Source organism: Manis javanica, unplaced genomic scaffold (assembly GCF_040802235.1).
Source record: "Manis javanica isolate MJ-LG unplaced genomic scaffold, MJ_LKY HiC_scaffold_24, whole genome shotgun sequence".
Lineage (NCBI taxonomy): Eukaryota > Metazoa > Chordata > Mammalia > Pholidota > Manidae > Manis > Manis javanica.
The window spans coordinates 445995-462203 of NW_027332170.1; positions in this window are offsets into that span (position 1 = coordinate 445995).

The following is a 16209-nucleotide window of genomic DNA, read 5'->3' on the forward strand; positions in this document are numbered from 1 at the left end:
CCTGATCCTGTTGGTTCCTAACATAGAAGCTTTTAAATGGTTTCCTGTTACTTTTAGGATGAAGCCAGACTCCTTAACACAGGGCCCACTGTAGTATGATCCTCACTTCCTCTCTCAGCCGTTCTCCCCTTTCTCTCCCTGTTTTCAAGTCATAATAGATCTCTTTTCCAGATCTTTGAAAATTCTGTGCCTCCTACCTGGCACACTGCTCCCAACCTCTCAGCCACTCTTCTAGCTTGTCCTTAAGGTTTCTCTCCCTTAAACACCTTCCCCTCCTGGAGGTTCAGATACATGCTCCTAGACTGCCCAGACACTGATGTCATTTCTCATTGCACTCTCATTGCATCTCAGTGTGTTTCTGTGGAGGCAGGAGACCATAAAGGCAAGGCACCCTAGAGCCTACAGAAGTCCTCATACAGCCTTGTCTCCATACATATTTTCAGAACCAACTTCACTTTCATCCCACCTCTAACCAGATAGAATCAACTGCAGCTTTGTAACCTCGCCATATCTATGCATCTTTTTGCATTGATGATGATTATACTATTTCATTTGTTTACATGTCTGTGTCTTCACACTACATACAATATTCTTAGAGGCAGTGTTCAGGTCACTAAGAGTAGTTCCTTCCCTTCTTTTCTCCCTTCCTTATTTCTTTCCTTTACTACACAGATGAGCAGACTTGAACACAATCCCTGACTTCACAGACCTGAAAGTTTACATAATAAGTGCTCAATAAACATGGGCCATAATCAAGAAAATTACATGGTATCTTTCACAAATGCCCAGTCCTATCCCCTCTGCGAGCAAAGCCTGCATCTCTCCCTGTACACGGAGGAGTTTGATTTTGTGAGTATAAGATTTTTTTGCTTGGACACCATTTTGACTTTGGAACCAGATGCTTTATTAATATTACTAGGACTTTGTTATTTTCAGGAGAGAAAGAGATTTGCCTTCTCAGTTGACAATGTATGATTTACTAAAGAACCACTTCCTATCTTACATTCTACTGAGTTGTAGCCTCTGGAAAAGCTTTGCATGTAGGCATGGTGAAGCCTTGTCTGAATGTGAGCAAGCATGATGCAAGGCACACACTCGAAAGAAGGTGGACATTGTTCTTGGTAGGAAGAAAAAGCTAGGGTATTACCATGGCTTATAGTCCACCAAAATGGTTTATATAGGACCTGAAGAGATAAAAAGCATATCCATGACATCAAAATCTCCTGGGTGAGCTACTAGGAAAAGAGGTCTGAGAAGTCTCAGTACTGGGGTAAAGAAGGCTGAGAAACACTGTTCCTAGGTTGGCTTATTTTGACGGCAGGGGGTGAACCAATTTGATCACCAGATCATTTTCTTCACTGTCTGTTTATTCAGATGCTGAGGGAATTTATTCCACTTGTAAAAATCTGCTTCACTGAATATCCTTTTTGGGGAAGTTGTCTACACTAGCAGAGCTGTGCCGTAAACTTGACATTCACCGTAACAGCAAAATGGTGCTCATGTCCCCTGCCTACTGCCTTTGACAAACACTCTGTGTACTTAGAGAACAGTCGATCATCAACCACACCTTTCACTTTTAATTTGATGATTCCATAATGTTCTGCAAGGGAACACATTGTGAGGTGATATGTACAGGAAATAAAATGGTGTAAAGCCAGTGGAAATATAGACGTCATTCCTGTCTCCTAGTCCTTAGCAAAACTACAATGAAACTGGAAAGACAGAAGCATCTGAAAACCCAGTCATGACAGAAGAAATGAGCTGGGATGGTGATATCTGGACTTGTTTCACAGAGGAAATGTAAATGCAGGGACGCTTTGGGTTGTTTGGTGTAGTTTCAACTTCCACGCTTCCCACAAGAACTAACAGATACAAAACATCACTATATAAAAGAATGCAGTGAGTTCTTGCATTTAGAATGATCCATGATCAGATTCCAGATGTGAATGTCACCAAGTGAAAGGTGCACATTTATCATTCCTGCATAAGGAATAAATAGGAGAGACACAAATTAAGAACCAAAAAGAGTAAAATAATCCCTCAGAGGTGAAATCCCCAGTTATTTTAAATTCACAGAGCCCCTTAACATAATATTTCATTTCATAAAACATGTTCTCCTTCATAGAAATCACGTGCCTAGTTACCTCAATTACATAAGCAAATACACAGCAGTTTTTCCCCCTTCTTCCCTACTACCCTTCCTAGATCTGTCCTTCCTTTCTTCCTATCTGCTTCAAGAACTGATTGAATGTCCACTGTGTGTAAGCTATCATGCTAGGTTCAGGAAATAGAAACAGAGGAAGAATGTCCTAGAAAGGGTGTATTCATTATTTTTATGACAAGATTCAGATGGTCACTAAGAATATCATTCCCTTCGAGGGAATTTTGGTTTGAATGAATGAATGGAAACTTTCTGGTTCTTTATTGAGTCAGTTTGCTCTTTATTTTCACAATATTGTTTGAAAAAGCATTTTATATCAGTTATGGGTACAGGGTCAGAGCTAATTCTTAAAGTAGAGCATTAGACTCCTGTTTAGAGGACACAGTAGGGTACTGGGGGTACAATAGTTGGTGGTACTGGGCAGTCACAGACAGTTTGGCCAGTAAAGAAATGACAGCTATTTCCCTAGGCATAATTTTTCCATAGTTACTCCTTGTTGTCACTTGCAATTTTTGAAAATTAGTGACTATATGACAATAATATGGGTGTGGAGTGTTGGATAAAGGGGGACACTTTGGATCAGACCGAGAAAGAGTGATCCTAGTTTTTTTCAAGTATCTGATTTCTCTTTGACCCAACCTGACAGTAAGTTCCCAGAACAACAGGGCGAGGTCATAGCCAAGACCATTGGAAAGTGGGGAGCAAGAGCCCCCCAGCATGGCAAAGAACAAAGGTGAGCACTGGCCACCATGGGCAGGCAAACCTATAAGGTGCTGTGGTCCTGTGCCTTGCTACAGTGAACCAGTGGCCCTCACGTGCCAAATTTAGCAAAAGTTCAATTAAGACTCAGGTCTTAATTGCTCCTGGACTCATCTGTCATCCTAAACCATTAGTTCATAGCTCACCATAATTAGTGAGCTTGGAAGTATTGTGGCAGCATTCAGTTTGTACCAAGGTTGCGTTTGAAAACTTATGAGGTTGGACCAGATGAAACTGATGCTATGCATTCATTTTTGACCTACAGTAATGGCCATTTTTTTCTATGGTTCAAGCTGTTCGTTTGCCAGTGATTTCTTTGGAATTCAGGAAGGATGTTCCCCATCGAAACACATCATAGATGGTAAGACAGCCTTCAGGCCAGCTCACAGAAGTTCATTAACCCATAATATAGTTGAAATATTGTATATTCATGATGTAAAATATTAAAAGACAAACTGTTACAATGCCAGCAATTTAATGAAAACAAACAAAAAGAAAAACAATTGAATAAGAACCAGCGTTGACTGTATTTTCTTGTCAGTACTTGAAGGAAGCAGGTTTTAATGGAAGAATAAAGAAGTACATAGAATTAGTAAAAAGAATTTATAGACTCTCCTGAAGAGCTTTAAAGGTCATTGATCTTAGCTAATTAGAATCTGTACAAATGAGGTCTGAATTCACTGTCATGGCTTCACCATCATCTACTCATTTACCAACTTTGCATCTGGCTTCCATTCCCCTAACTGTGAGGAAGCTGCTCCCTGGGCAGTTACTAGCGAGTTTCTGGTTGTCAAGGTCACAGCTTCTTGGTACTTACCCTCCTAAATGTCTGGACTCATTTTACTGTGTGGGGCTCCCTGCTCCACTCTTGACACACTGTCCCTTCTTGACTTACCGTAATATGGCCCTATCCTTTTACACCTCTTCCTCTCTCTGACCATTCCTAAAGAAGCCAGAGAAGAAATTGAAAGAGAAATAAATAAGCAGGTGAAAAATTGAGTGATTTGTGTAAAGTGTAGTTGAGCTCTCTCGGTAGTGATTAAAGAAGAGAATTGCATCTTGAAGTGCGTAATGAAGGTGGTGGAGAAAATACTTAGGGTTAATGGTTCTGTCTGCTGATGACCAGTAGGTTTGCTGCTATCCAGAGAAGCCCTGGGAAGAAAGAGAAAAGATGTTCAAGTAGTCTTTGTATATTCAATGATCAGTTGCTCCACACCATGGCAGAGAGCACCAGGACTGGAGCAGTACATGTCCGCAGTCCCTCGTCTACAACTCTGAAAGCCATGTGATGGCAATTCCTGACCTGAACAGACATGATGCTCTTTGTGATCCTTATGTATTTTACTTAATGCTCTTTATTTATTGTCCTTCATATTATTGAATGGAGACACATTCGAGTGTTTGGTGGTAAGGATGCTGCCCCAGATCCCGCTGGGAGTACATTAATGTGTGGTCTATGTACAGTATTATGCATGCAAGATGCCACAGATCCACTATGTGCCTTCTCTGGGCTGCACTGTTCTCCCCGTGACCCCCCACACCATGTGCACTGAACATGCGGGTGTCGCTGACCCCTGGCTGATGAGCAGCACCTGCGAAAGCCAGAGGGAGGATGTGCTCGCTGTGAGCTTTCATTCCCAGGACCAACCCCAGCTTTGGCTGTGCGATTGTGCCGCCCTCTGCCTCCAGCCCCGGGGGGTGCATCATTCAGCCCTGCAATGTGGGCAGTGTGTTCCGGCCTTAGCCCCTGCACCCTGGCCCCCCTTCCTCAGAAGTCAGTTCCCCTCACTGGGCTCAGGCTGGCTCCAATTATCTTTAGGTCTGGGGCCCAACTGTCACCTCTTTAGCAAGATTCTGACTACCCTCCTATTATGTGGTACACTGTCCTTATTTTTTAATCATAGCATTCTGCACTTTTTTAAATTTTGGTATCATTAATATACACTTATATGAGCAACACTGTGGTTACTAGATAGATTCCTCCATCATCAAGCCCCCCCTCCAAACCCCATTACTGTCACTGTCCAACAGCATAGTAAGATGCTACAGAGTCACTACTTGTCTTCTCTGTGCTATACTGCCTTCCCTGTGCCCACCCCTTACATTAGGTGTGCTACTTGTAATGCCACTTTCTCCCCTTATCCCTCCCTTCACACCAATCCAGCCCCATCCCTTTCCCTTTGGTAACTGTTAGTCCATTCTTGGGTTCTGTGATTCTGCTGCTCTTTTGTTCCTTCAGTTTTTCTTTGTTCTTATACTCCATATATGCATGAAATCATTTGATAATCACCTTTATCCACCTGGCTTATTTCACCAAGCATAATACCCTCTAGCTCCATCCATGTTGTTGCAAATGGTAGTATTTGTCTTCTTCTTGTGGCTGAATAATATTCCATTGTGTATATATACCACATCTTCTTTATCCATTCATCTACTGATGGACACTTAGGTTGCTTCCATTTCTTGGCTACTGTAAATAGTGCTGTGATAAACATAGGGGTGCATATGTCTTTTTCAATCTGGGCCACTGCATTCTTAGGGTAAATTCCTAGAAGTGAGAATCCTGGGTCAAATGCTATTTCTATTTTGAGTATTTTGAGGAACCTCCATACTGCTTTCCACAATGGTTGAACTAATTTACATTCCTACCAGCAGTGTAGGAGGGTTCCCCTTTCTCCACAACCTCACCAACATTTGTTGCTGTTTGTCTTTTGGATGGTGGCCATCCTTACTGGTGTGAGATGGTACCTCATTGTGGTTTTAATTTGTTTTTCTCTGATGACTAGCGATGTGGAGCATCTTTTCATGTGTCTGCTGGCCATCTGAGTTTCTTCTTTGGAGAACAGTTCAGCTCCTCTGCCCATTTTTTAATTGGATTATTCGCTTTTTGTTTGTTGAGGTGTGTGAGCTCTTTATATATTTTGGATGTCACCCCTTTATTGGATCTGAGGAGGAACCAATAAGAGACACAAAAAGCAATTGAATCGGTTCAAGAATGTCAGCTTACATCCTTGCAATTTGCTACTTGCTGTGTCTGTGAACAGCACAGCCTCTCTCCCTCGACTTCCCTCTAAAAGCCCCAACTGCTTGTGCTTTGGGAGAGGCAGTGGTTTTAAGGCTTTTAAGGCACCAGTCTGTCACTCCCTCATTTTCTGGCAGATTAATAAACTATTCCTTTCCTTTCTTCAAAACCTTGTCATTGTGTTTTGTGATTTGACTTTGGTGACAAGGACTGGTTTTCTGTAACAGACTGATCTGTCATTTCACCAGTATCCCACAAGTTTTTCAAATGGTATTCTTCAGAGGAACATTAATTAAGCCTTTAACTGGTTCGTTCTTCTTACTCATCAGTTGTGTTAATGGAAACAACCCTAAATAAGAAGAATGGGAGTAATAAAGAAAAACAGAGAGAGGAGAACAAAATTGATGAGTTAGGCTGATGGTGATAAGAAGGCGGGGTGGGGGAATCTTTCATCAGAGTATACCAAAATGCTGTGGTCACCCAAAAGGAAAAGAGCTTTAAAAGACGAAAGGCTCAAATTAAAATAAAATCTCATTTGCACCAGCACTGTAAAAAGATAAAAGTGAACTCTTATTTTCAGTCTAAATCTCACATGTCCAGTTCGAGAACTCTTCACAGTCCACTGTGCACACCTAAGAAGAAGCTTGTACGCAGCAGTTGAGAATGAACGTGATCACTGGTACCTCAACATTTAAGGAGAAAACCACTACAGATACAGCTAGGAGGTTTGCCTCAGAATATGATATCTGACTTACTTATTTTTACACGTTAGTACTGATGCCAATTTATCAAGGTGTCAGTGCCAAATAATTGTCTCCAATGTACTAGATCCAAAGTTGCTGTTTTGGGTATAGGGAAACTGGGAAGAAATGTATGGTCCATTGCCTAAAAGCACCTGCACAAGGGAGGTGGCACCATTAGGTTAGAGCAGGGGTCCTCAGCCTCAGCACTACTGACATTTGGGGTTGGATAACTCTTTGTGGTAAGGGGCTGTCCCGTGTGCTGAAGGATGTTTAGCTGCCTCCCTCATCTCTGCCTATCAATCTATTTCATGCCATGGGACTCGCTATCCCTGCGCCCTACAGTTGTAATAAAATGCCCCAAGATTATTTGCAAATGTTCCCTGGGGAGCAAAATTGCCGTGACTGTGAACCACTGGGTTAACATACAATAGGCTTGCACAGAGGTAAAAATCTTTTATCCCCATATGTATCTTTTCCTAATGATAGCATACAAGAGAGTAGAATCAGTTTGTTACCTCCCTAATTAATCTGAAGATACTGGGGTAATTATTATAAGCTTCTTGAAATAGTTTATTATGTAGATATACCAAGTTCATTCCAATTGAACCATGAAGGATCACATTTCATTAAAAATGTACGACTTCTAATAATTAGTAAGTGGTATTAAATATAATTGAGATGCTAGTTTTAAAAGTGCAGGGTTTTTAATCTTATAAAAGATTTTCATTTGCAGTGATTAAAGGTTTTATTAAATTTTTTGAACGTGTCACAGCCAGATGTACTTCTCAAAAAGCAATAAAATGTACAGAGTAACATCATATTTTAAGTGGTTTCATAGTTTACTGTAGTACATTTAAGTGCTATAGGTTTAATAAATGTGTGTGTAATAATAAAACTGAATAATCAGGGTCAAAATTGAGAAGTGGCATGAGTCCTTGCTATCTCTTGTTTTACTGCAGTAAGTGGAGCGTACATATCCCCTTGTACTTTCACAACTGTGATGAACTTAATAGACATCTCACATGAAATCAAAAGAACGATTTACATGTTTCCTTTGCATGTGGTCTCATATTTAATTTACCCTGAGAGCAATAGATCAATAGTTAGGTACTGAGAAACTGCTTTTCAATGTTGTTGTAGAGTATGATAAAGCACAGAGAAATCAATTTCTTTTTCCTGTCTCAGGAGACTCGGTGCTTTTTGTATTGCTCATGGAAACACTAATCACAGCTTTTTATATGTGTTCTCTAAAGTCTGAATACTGGAAGTAAATAGTAACATTATCAGAATTATTTAAAGTGCTCTATTTGTTCTCACTTGCACTGTTGCTAATATGTTATTAGGCTTGTACACATGGAATTACTAAAATGAGCATTGATTGTATGAAGCAGGTTATTTAAATGTGAATCCTTTGGAAGTTTACTTAACACTTGTACATCAAAACTAACAGTAAATATGTGCAGGGTTTTGAAGAGCGTAGGAAAGGAAAAACATTAACGTAGAGAGACAAGAATCCCAGTAACTACTGTGTTCCATCTCTTTTATTAAGATTTCCAACAAGCTATTTAAGCATTAATTCATCTTCACTGCCTTCTATGTATACGTAACTTGGTGTCTTTTAGTTTGATTATGAACCCACCTTAGGTTTAAATCCCCAGTCTCTGCAGATCAGCACTGTGTGAACAGTTTTCATAGTTTTCTGGGAATCATACCCAAAAACTTTGTTAAAAAATAAATGGTTAACTCACCGTTTTACGCTAGCAGTTTCTGTGGTTGAGTCTTACGTGGATTATATTAGCTGCACATATGTATTCTACATATGTTAAGTTGGAGGTCAATGACCAGTTAACAAAAAGGTATTTACCATTTAGGTGGGCAATATGGTAAGAACATTTTTGTCTCCTTTGGTAAAACTTAGTGCCTTCAGTGACTGTGCGTCCATGTGCTTCCTGCAGGGTTGTATTGACCTGTTTGCAGGAGCTCAGCCGAGACTGTACAATACTGGGATGCAAACCATAAGCAGCCTAATAATGGTGGATCCTAATCATGATGATTGCGGAAGGCCCATATGATACCATGACATAAGCTTTCAGGGACCTGTTTGTTCAGGAGATGAGATTTGACCTGCTCCACATGGAGGAGTTCTTGGTGTTGTAAAAGTCCTTTGAGTAGGCTATTGCTCGAGGAGAAAACAATTCATGGTTTGGGAATTTGCCAGGCTGGAGCCACGTATAACAGAGGTAGATGACATCATTGCTACCTTCTTGGAACCTGTCCTTGGTGTTAATTAATAGGAGGTTTACTGTATTTACCACACAGAGTCCATTTCTGGATTGTATAAACTTTATGATAAGCACATAATGATATCTCAGTGTTTCTTTTTTAAAATTTTGGGTAATGTTTGTCTGAACATGGGGGAATGTCTTTCTTTTTGGGTCATGAAGGGTGGACTCCTGGAAGGATCGTCTTCTGTTTAGATCCTCAGCAGCCACCTGTTGGTTTGTTTTCTGTCTAGGATCTTTTTCTTTCCTTCCTTCCTTCTTCTTCTTCTTCTTTTTTTGTTTATTGTTAAGAAAAGTGAATGGAAAACTCATTTCCAAACATACCACCTGGATGTTTGGAACTCTGTTTCCTTTTCTTCCTTTCTCTCTTATTTTTTTTAAGTGGGAATAGTGTGTTTCACCTCTGGTACATTCTACTTCAGGAACCCTTGGGTCAAGTCACATATTAAAGGTCGCCTGGCAAGTGTCCTCTAGCCCAAGGCTTTTTACTAATGGGTGCCTTTCCAATAAATTGAATAAAATTAATCTGGTGGAATAAAAGCAGAGTTAAATTCTACTGAGTGCAGTTATTCCATTTAAGTCCAGTGAAATGAAGAAGTATTTACAGATATTCTTGGCTTCCTGCGTGCTGGGGCATAGATGGAGACCAAGTTTTCTGTGAGATGGGAGACAGACAAATGAAACGAGGACACTAATGGTCACAAGGCACCATTGTCAGTTGGTGATGGCTTCACAGGAGGGGAGGGAGGGCTCATTTGAGCCTGGGGCACCTTTATCCTCATCCATCATCTAGCTGGAGGGTTTCTTGTGCTTTCTCAGTGCTGGGGAGGGACAGGGGGACTGGGAAAAAAGTGCTGGAGACAGGCAGTGCTGGGTGTCCCGAATAACTGAGGGGACAGGTCAATGTGACTGACCCAGAGTATGCATAAAGGGAGGTAAGACTTGGAGAAAAGCACACACAGCATAGGATCACGCAGCTTCACGGCTGGAAGAGCTAACACTGTCTTGTTCTGATACCTCATTCACACTTGGGGGCTGCAGTCGAGGGGTGCATCCTGCCAGTAGTTGGAAGGACAGGGACTTGAGGTGAGTCTTCTCACCAGGAACCAGTGCTCTTTCCCGTATGCTATGCATTTTTAAGCACCCTACCTCCTTTTGTTAGTTTATTTGCTCATTCATTCAGCAACCATCGCAGGCGCTCTTCCAGGATTCAGGGCTCCAGTGGTAAGCACGCGCTGACAGTCCTGGCCTCAGTGGGCTGACCTGCGCTCGTGTCCTTCTCCCTGAGGCCTCATCATGATGGCTATGCCTCCCGGTTCCTTCCCCCTCCGATCCCTTGGGTCTGCGATTATGGCAGATGTACACAGAGTGCTCACCATCTGCCAGGTGCTCTAGGCATTTGTGTGGATGCTCTTCCTGAAAGCCCGCAGTGGCTGCACGAGCTGTGGGTGGTCAGGATGAAACCGAAGCCTGAGTAACTTCACCCAAAGCCTGAAGGTGCAGTGTCTGCCTGATGGGAGAGTTGAGCCCAGAGCCATCATCTGTACCTGACCTGCCCTTGGTTAGGTAACTGTGTGCCCTTTGCATCATGTTATAACCACCAGTTATCTTTATCTTCATTTGTTGTTTGACCCCCAGGACTGTGAGATAATAAAAGTCTATCATTTAAGTCACTCAGCAATTTGTTACAGCACCAGTGGGAAACTAATACAGCCCATGTGTAGAGTGAGAACAGGAGCATCTGGACAGCATGGTGTCTTTGATAACAACCATAATAGCTGGCACTTGTTGGATGCTTAGGGGGAACCATGGTAAATATTTTATACCTTCTTTTCTCCCTGGTTTCTCACAACAACTAGGAGTCCTCATGCCAGTGGACTGAGCTTGGAGTCTCACTCACATTAGGTACCAAGTGATATCTGATGGCCTGGTGGGCAGGGTGGATTTCTGAGAGAAGAGGCCAGTAGGAAACTATTGGAGGTTTTCACAGATGGTGACTGGCCTTGAGCTAGAGGGAACAGGACATGAGGACTGCAAAAGGCAGGGATTACATCAGAGAAATTGTGAAGGAAACAAGAAGTGCCCAGGTTTTAGCCAATCTTGAACAAGGCAGGTGCAATCAGGGAGGTGGGGCAGGGTTCAGAGGAATCTTGCTGCCCCCTCTGGGGGAGCAGGACCACCCCATGGGCCAGCCCAGGGCCTTCTATTATCCCCGCTTGGAAGCCTGCCTTGTTTATGTTCCCGCTGCTGTTGACGGTGTGTGCTCAGTGCCTTGGCTACAGAGCGAAGCAGCTCCAGCCTTTCATCTTACTCTCTTGCTGATGGGTAGCAAGTCCTGAGAGTTACTCAGCCAGGCCGGTGTTACTGAAGACCAGGTTTTCTCAGTCTTAGCACTACTGATATTTAGGGCTGTGTAATTCTCTGTTGTTGGGCTGTCCTGTGTAGTAAAGGAATTTAGCCCCATCCTGGTCTCTATCCACTGGGTGCCAGGGGCACCGTGCGCCCGCAGGTCCCGACAGTGTCTCTAGACATTGCCAAATGTCCACTGGGGGCCAGTATATATAGCCTGGCTGAGAACCCCATCACTACTTCCATCTGCCTGGTTACCACTGTGCATGTTTAGGAGCTGAGTTTGTTTCAGACAGATTGACAGTTTGTGAGATGTTATGGATCAAAGGGTAAGATCACAAGGCCTGATTTCTGTGTTTCCATGAGAAATGGATATTAAACATGATGCTTTGAAAAATCCTGAATTTACTACACCATACAGACAGGCATACCAGTATGTAAAACTTTGGGAATGTATTTTAGTCAGAGTATATTCTTCAACTTGTATAATATTCTCAATCAGTTGGTAGTTACTGACTGTCAAGTGTATGTATATACCCATGGGACCAGAAGGAAATGAATCTGCTCACATTTCAGTGCTGTGCAGCAACGCAGAGCGGGCCTGGCCTTCCAGATGTGTGGCGCGGGTGAGTCTGCAGGATGCCCTTAGAGACTACAGGCCCTCTGTGGATGAAGGAGTGGTGAGAGGATTGCCTCTGCCTTTGCCCAGCAGCTCTATAAAGAGAGGGCAAGGTCACCTTGACAGGCTGCTTATGGAACTGTGCAATCTCCAGCATTTTCGATCTGGAAGGGCCTTTGTATTTCCTTAAAGCTCAAGGAGCTGAGGGAGACTGAGGGAAGGAGAAAGGTGGCCGGCTGGGCCACGCCCTCCGGGACCGGCTCTGCGCTCTGGTGGGCGGGGCCTGTGGAGGGCTTCTGGGGGGCTCTCGCACTCCCCCAGGAGACGGTGCTGCCAGGATGAGCAGGCCATTTCCAGGCCGCGTGGAGCCCCGGTGGGACACCGCGGCGCCGCTGCAGGACATGAACGCCCTTTGCCACTTGGAACTCTGTCCTGGGGAAAGGTGCCACTCTTCAGGTTGGGGAAGGCCTCTGACTGTGTGGGTCAATGGCATTTTCCCTGAAAATTATCCCTGTTTAAAAAAATTGGGATACAATTCCAATGCCATAAAATGCACCATTTTAAGGCACACAGTAAGGGATTTTAGTGTTTCACAAAGTTGTGCCATGGTCACCACTGTTGAATTCCAGGACATTTTCATCAGCCCAAAAAGTGCCTCTGAGTAGACACTCCCCATTCCCGTTCCCGTTACCCCTCCCCCACCCTCTGCCACTACTAGCCTCCTTTATATCTGGCCTTGCCTCTTGTGAGCATCTCATCCAAGTGCAATTGTACTGCCTTCAGGGTATGTTCCTTTCACCCAACCTAAGGTTTTCATGGCATTCATCCTTGTTGTCGGGATCTGGTGTGTGCTTCTGCTTTTGGTTTAATGTAGGGAACATGCCATCATGGGGTCCTAACTAGGGCCGCTGTGTGAACTTTGCCCACCAGAGCAGCTGGCACCCTTTAAACAAAGATCAATTGAGGATCAAAGAACAGAGAGGTTAACTTTTAGGCTGTTACTTAACTTTTAGTTTGTTACTATACCTCACACAGGCCTTTTCCTTTTGTTTCCTGAGGTGGTTGGGGGAAACGAAAAGGCTATATAAATTAATAAGCCAGCTATGGAAACGTTACCAGTATGCTTCTGTGAGGCAGCTCTGACATCAGTATGCAGAGGGTCAAGATCAGCTCGCGCCACCTGCGCCATGCCACCATGCAAGTCCTGGAATTTCCTCATGGCTGGATTTTCTCACATGTACTGTAAGAAACACAGTGCTTGTTGTTAGTCGATGAAACAGTGTTTATTAAGTGTAAACTTTCCTAAAGCTAATGGCTGGCCCTAGGAGACCTAAGGACAGAGGTGGACAAACAGTGGCCCACAGGCTGAATCCAGCCCACCCACCACCTGTTTTGTACAAGCTTGCAAAAAAAAAGAGTGAGTTTTCCATTATCAAATGTTTGAAAAGAAATAAAAAGAGTAGTATTTTTTTTTCAAATATATGTGAAATTCAAGTTTCAGCACCCATAAGTAAAGTTTTATGAGAGCATAACCACACTTAGGTGTTTATTGTTGGGGACTGCTTTCAAGCTAACACTAAAAGGACAGAGTTCAGTTGCTGGAAAAAGAACATGTGGCCCAAAAAACTGAAAATACTCTCTGGCTTATAGAAGAAGTTTGCTGCCCCTAATCTTATGGGTAATGGAACCTAATCAAGATAAACATTGGTGACCATTGTTATTCAACAATGGGCTGGAGGTCCTTGCTGTGTCAATCAGACAAAACAAAGAAATACAAGGCATCCAGATTGCTAAAGAACAAGTCAAACTGTCACTATTTGCAGATGACATGGTATTGTACATAAAAAAACCCTGAAGATTCCACTCCAAAACTACTAGAACTAATATCTGAATTCAGAAAAGTTTCAGTATACAAAATTAATACACAGAAATCTATTGCTTTCCTATACACTAATGATGAACTAGCAGGAAGAGAAATCAGGAAAACAATTCCATCCACAATTGCATCAAAAAGAATAAAATACCCAGGAATAAATCTAACCAAGGAAGTGAAAGACCTATACCTTGAAAACTACAAGACACTCTTAAGAGAAATTAAAGGAGACACTAAAAAACAGAAAGTCATAACATACACTTGGCTAGGAAGAATTAATATTGTCAAAATGGCCATCCTGCCTATAGCAATCTATGATTCAATGCAAACCCTATCAAAAGAGCAACAGCATTCTTCAAAAAACTGGAGCAAATAGATTTAAATTCCTATGGAAGTGTAAAGGACCCCAAATAGCCAAAGCAATCCTGAAAAGGAAGAATAAAGAAGGGAGAATCTCACTTCCCAACTTCAAGCTCTACTACAAAGCCATAGTAATCAAGACAATTTGGTACTGGCACAAGAACAGACCCACAGACCAGTGGAACAGAATAGAGAGTCCAGATATTAACCCAAATATGTATGGTCAATTAATATATGATAAAGGAGCCATGGATAGACAATGGGGAAATGACAGCTTCTTTAACAACTGGTGTTGGCAAAACTGGACAGCTGCATGTAAGAGAATAAAACTGGATCATTGTCTAACCCCATATACAAAGGTAAATTCCAAATGGAGCAAAGACCTAAATATAAGTCATGAAACCATAAAACTCTTAGAAAGAAACATAGGCAAAAATCTCTTGGACATAAACATGAGCAACTTCTTCATGAACATGTCTCCCCAGGCAAGGGAAACAAAAGCAAACATGAACAAGTGGGACTGAAGCAAGCTGAAAAGCTTTTGTACAGCAAAGGACATCATCAACAGAACAAAAAGGAATCCTACGGTATGGGAGGATATATTTATAAATGACATATCCTATAAAGGATTGACACCCAAAATAAAAAAGAGCCCATGCACCTCAACAAGCAAAACTATATAATCCAATTATAAATGGGCACAGGATCTGAACACACAGTTCTCCAAAGAAGAAATTCAGATGTCGAACAGACACATGAAGAGATGCTTCACATCGCTAATCATCAGAGAAATGCAAATTAAAACCACAATGAGGTATCACCTCACACCAGTAAGGATCACCACCATCCATAAGACAAAAAACAACAAATGTTGGCGATGATGTGGAGAAACAGGAACCCTCCTACACTGCTGGTGGGAATGTAAACTAGTTCAACCATTGTGGAAAGCAGTATGGAGGTTCCTCATAAAGCTCAAAACAGAAATACAATTTGAACAGGAATTCCACTTCTAGGAATTTACCCTAGGAATGCAGTAGCCCAGTTTGAAAAAGACAGATGCACCCCTCTGTTTATTGCAGCACTATTTAGAATAGCCAAAAAATGGAAGCAACCTAAGTGTCCATCAATACATGAATGGACAAAGAAGAAGTGGTGAATATACACAATGGAATATTATTCAGCCATAAAAAGAACACACATCCTACCATTTGTAACAGCTTGGATGGAACTAGAGGGTACTTTGCTCAGTAAAGTAAGTCAGGTAGAAAAAGACAAGTATCAGATGATTTCACTCATATGTGTAATATAGGAACAAAGAAAAAAACTGAAGAAACAAAACAGCAGCATACTCACAGAACCCAAGAATGGACTAACAGTGACCAAAGGGGAAGGAACTGGAGAGGATGGGTGGGAAGGGAGGGATAAGGGGGGAAAAGGGGCATTACTATTAGCAGACATGATATAGGAGGTGTGCCTGGGGAGGGCATAGTAATACAGAGAGGAAAAGTAGTGATTCTACAGCACCTTACTACAGTGATGGACAATGACTGTAATGTGGTATGTGGGCGGGACTTGGTGATGGGGAGCTCTAGTAACTATAATGTCATTCATGTAATTGTAGATTAATGATACCAAAAAAAAAGGTACACATTCATTCTGGGCATCTAATGTGCATAGTATTTTGATTACAGTTAAGAGTATTACATGCTCAAATTCCAAGAAAATAAATCTCAACTGTTCCTCACCACAAAAATGAAATGGCAATTATGTGACATGATGGAGATGTTAGCCAGTGCTGTGGTGACAGTCACATTGTAATATATAAGTATACTGAATCAACGCATCGTCCATCTTCAACTACACAGTGTTGCATGTCAGTAACATCTCAGTAAAATGAAGAAAATACTCATTGAAAACTAAGGTTTAAAGGTAGAGAAAGTTCTACTTCCTGGGAGAATGCAGATATAGTATTGTTAACTCTTTTGTGCTCCCAGGTAAATGAGTGCTGTTCCTCCCCATACTTTATGAACTTCAGTGGGTC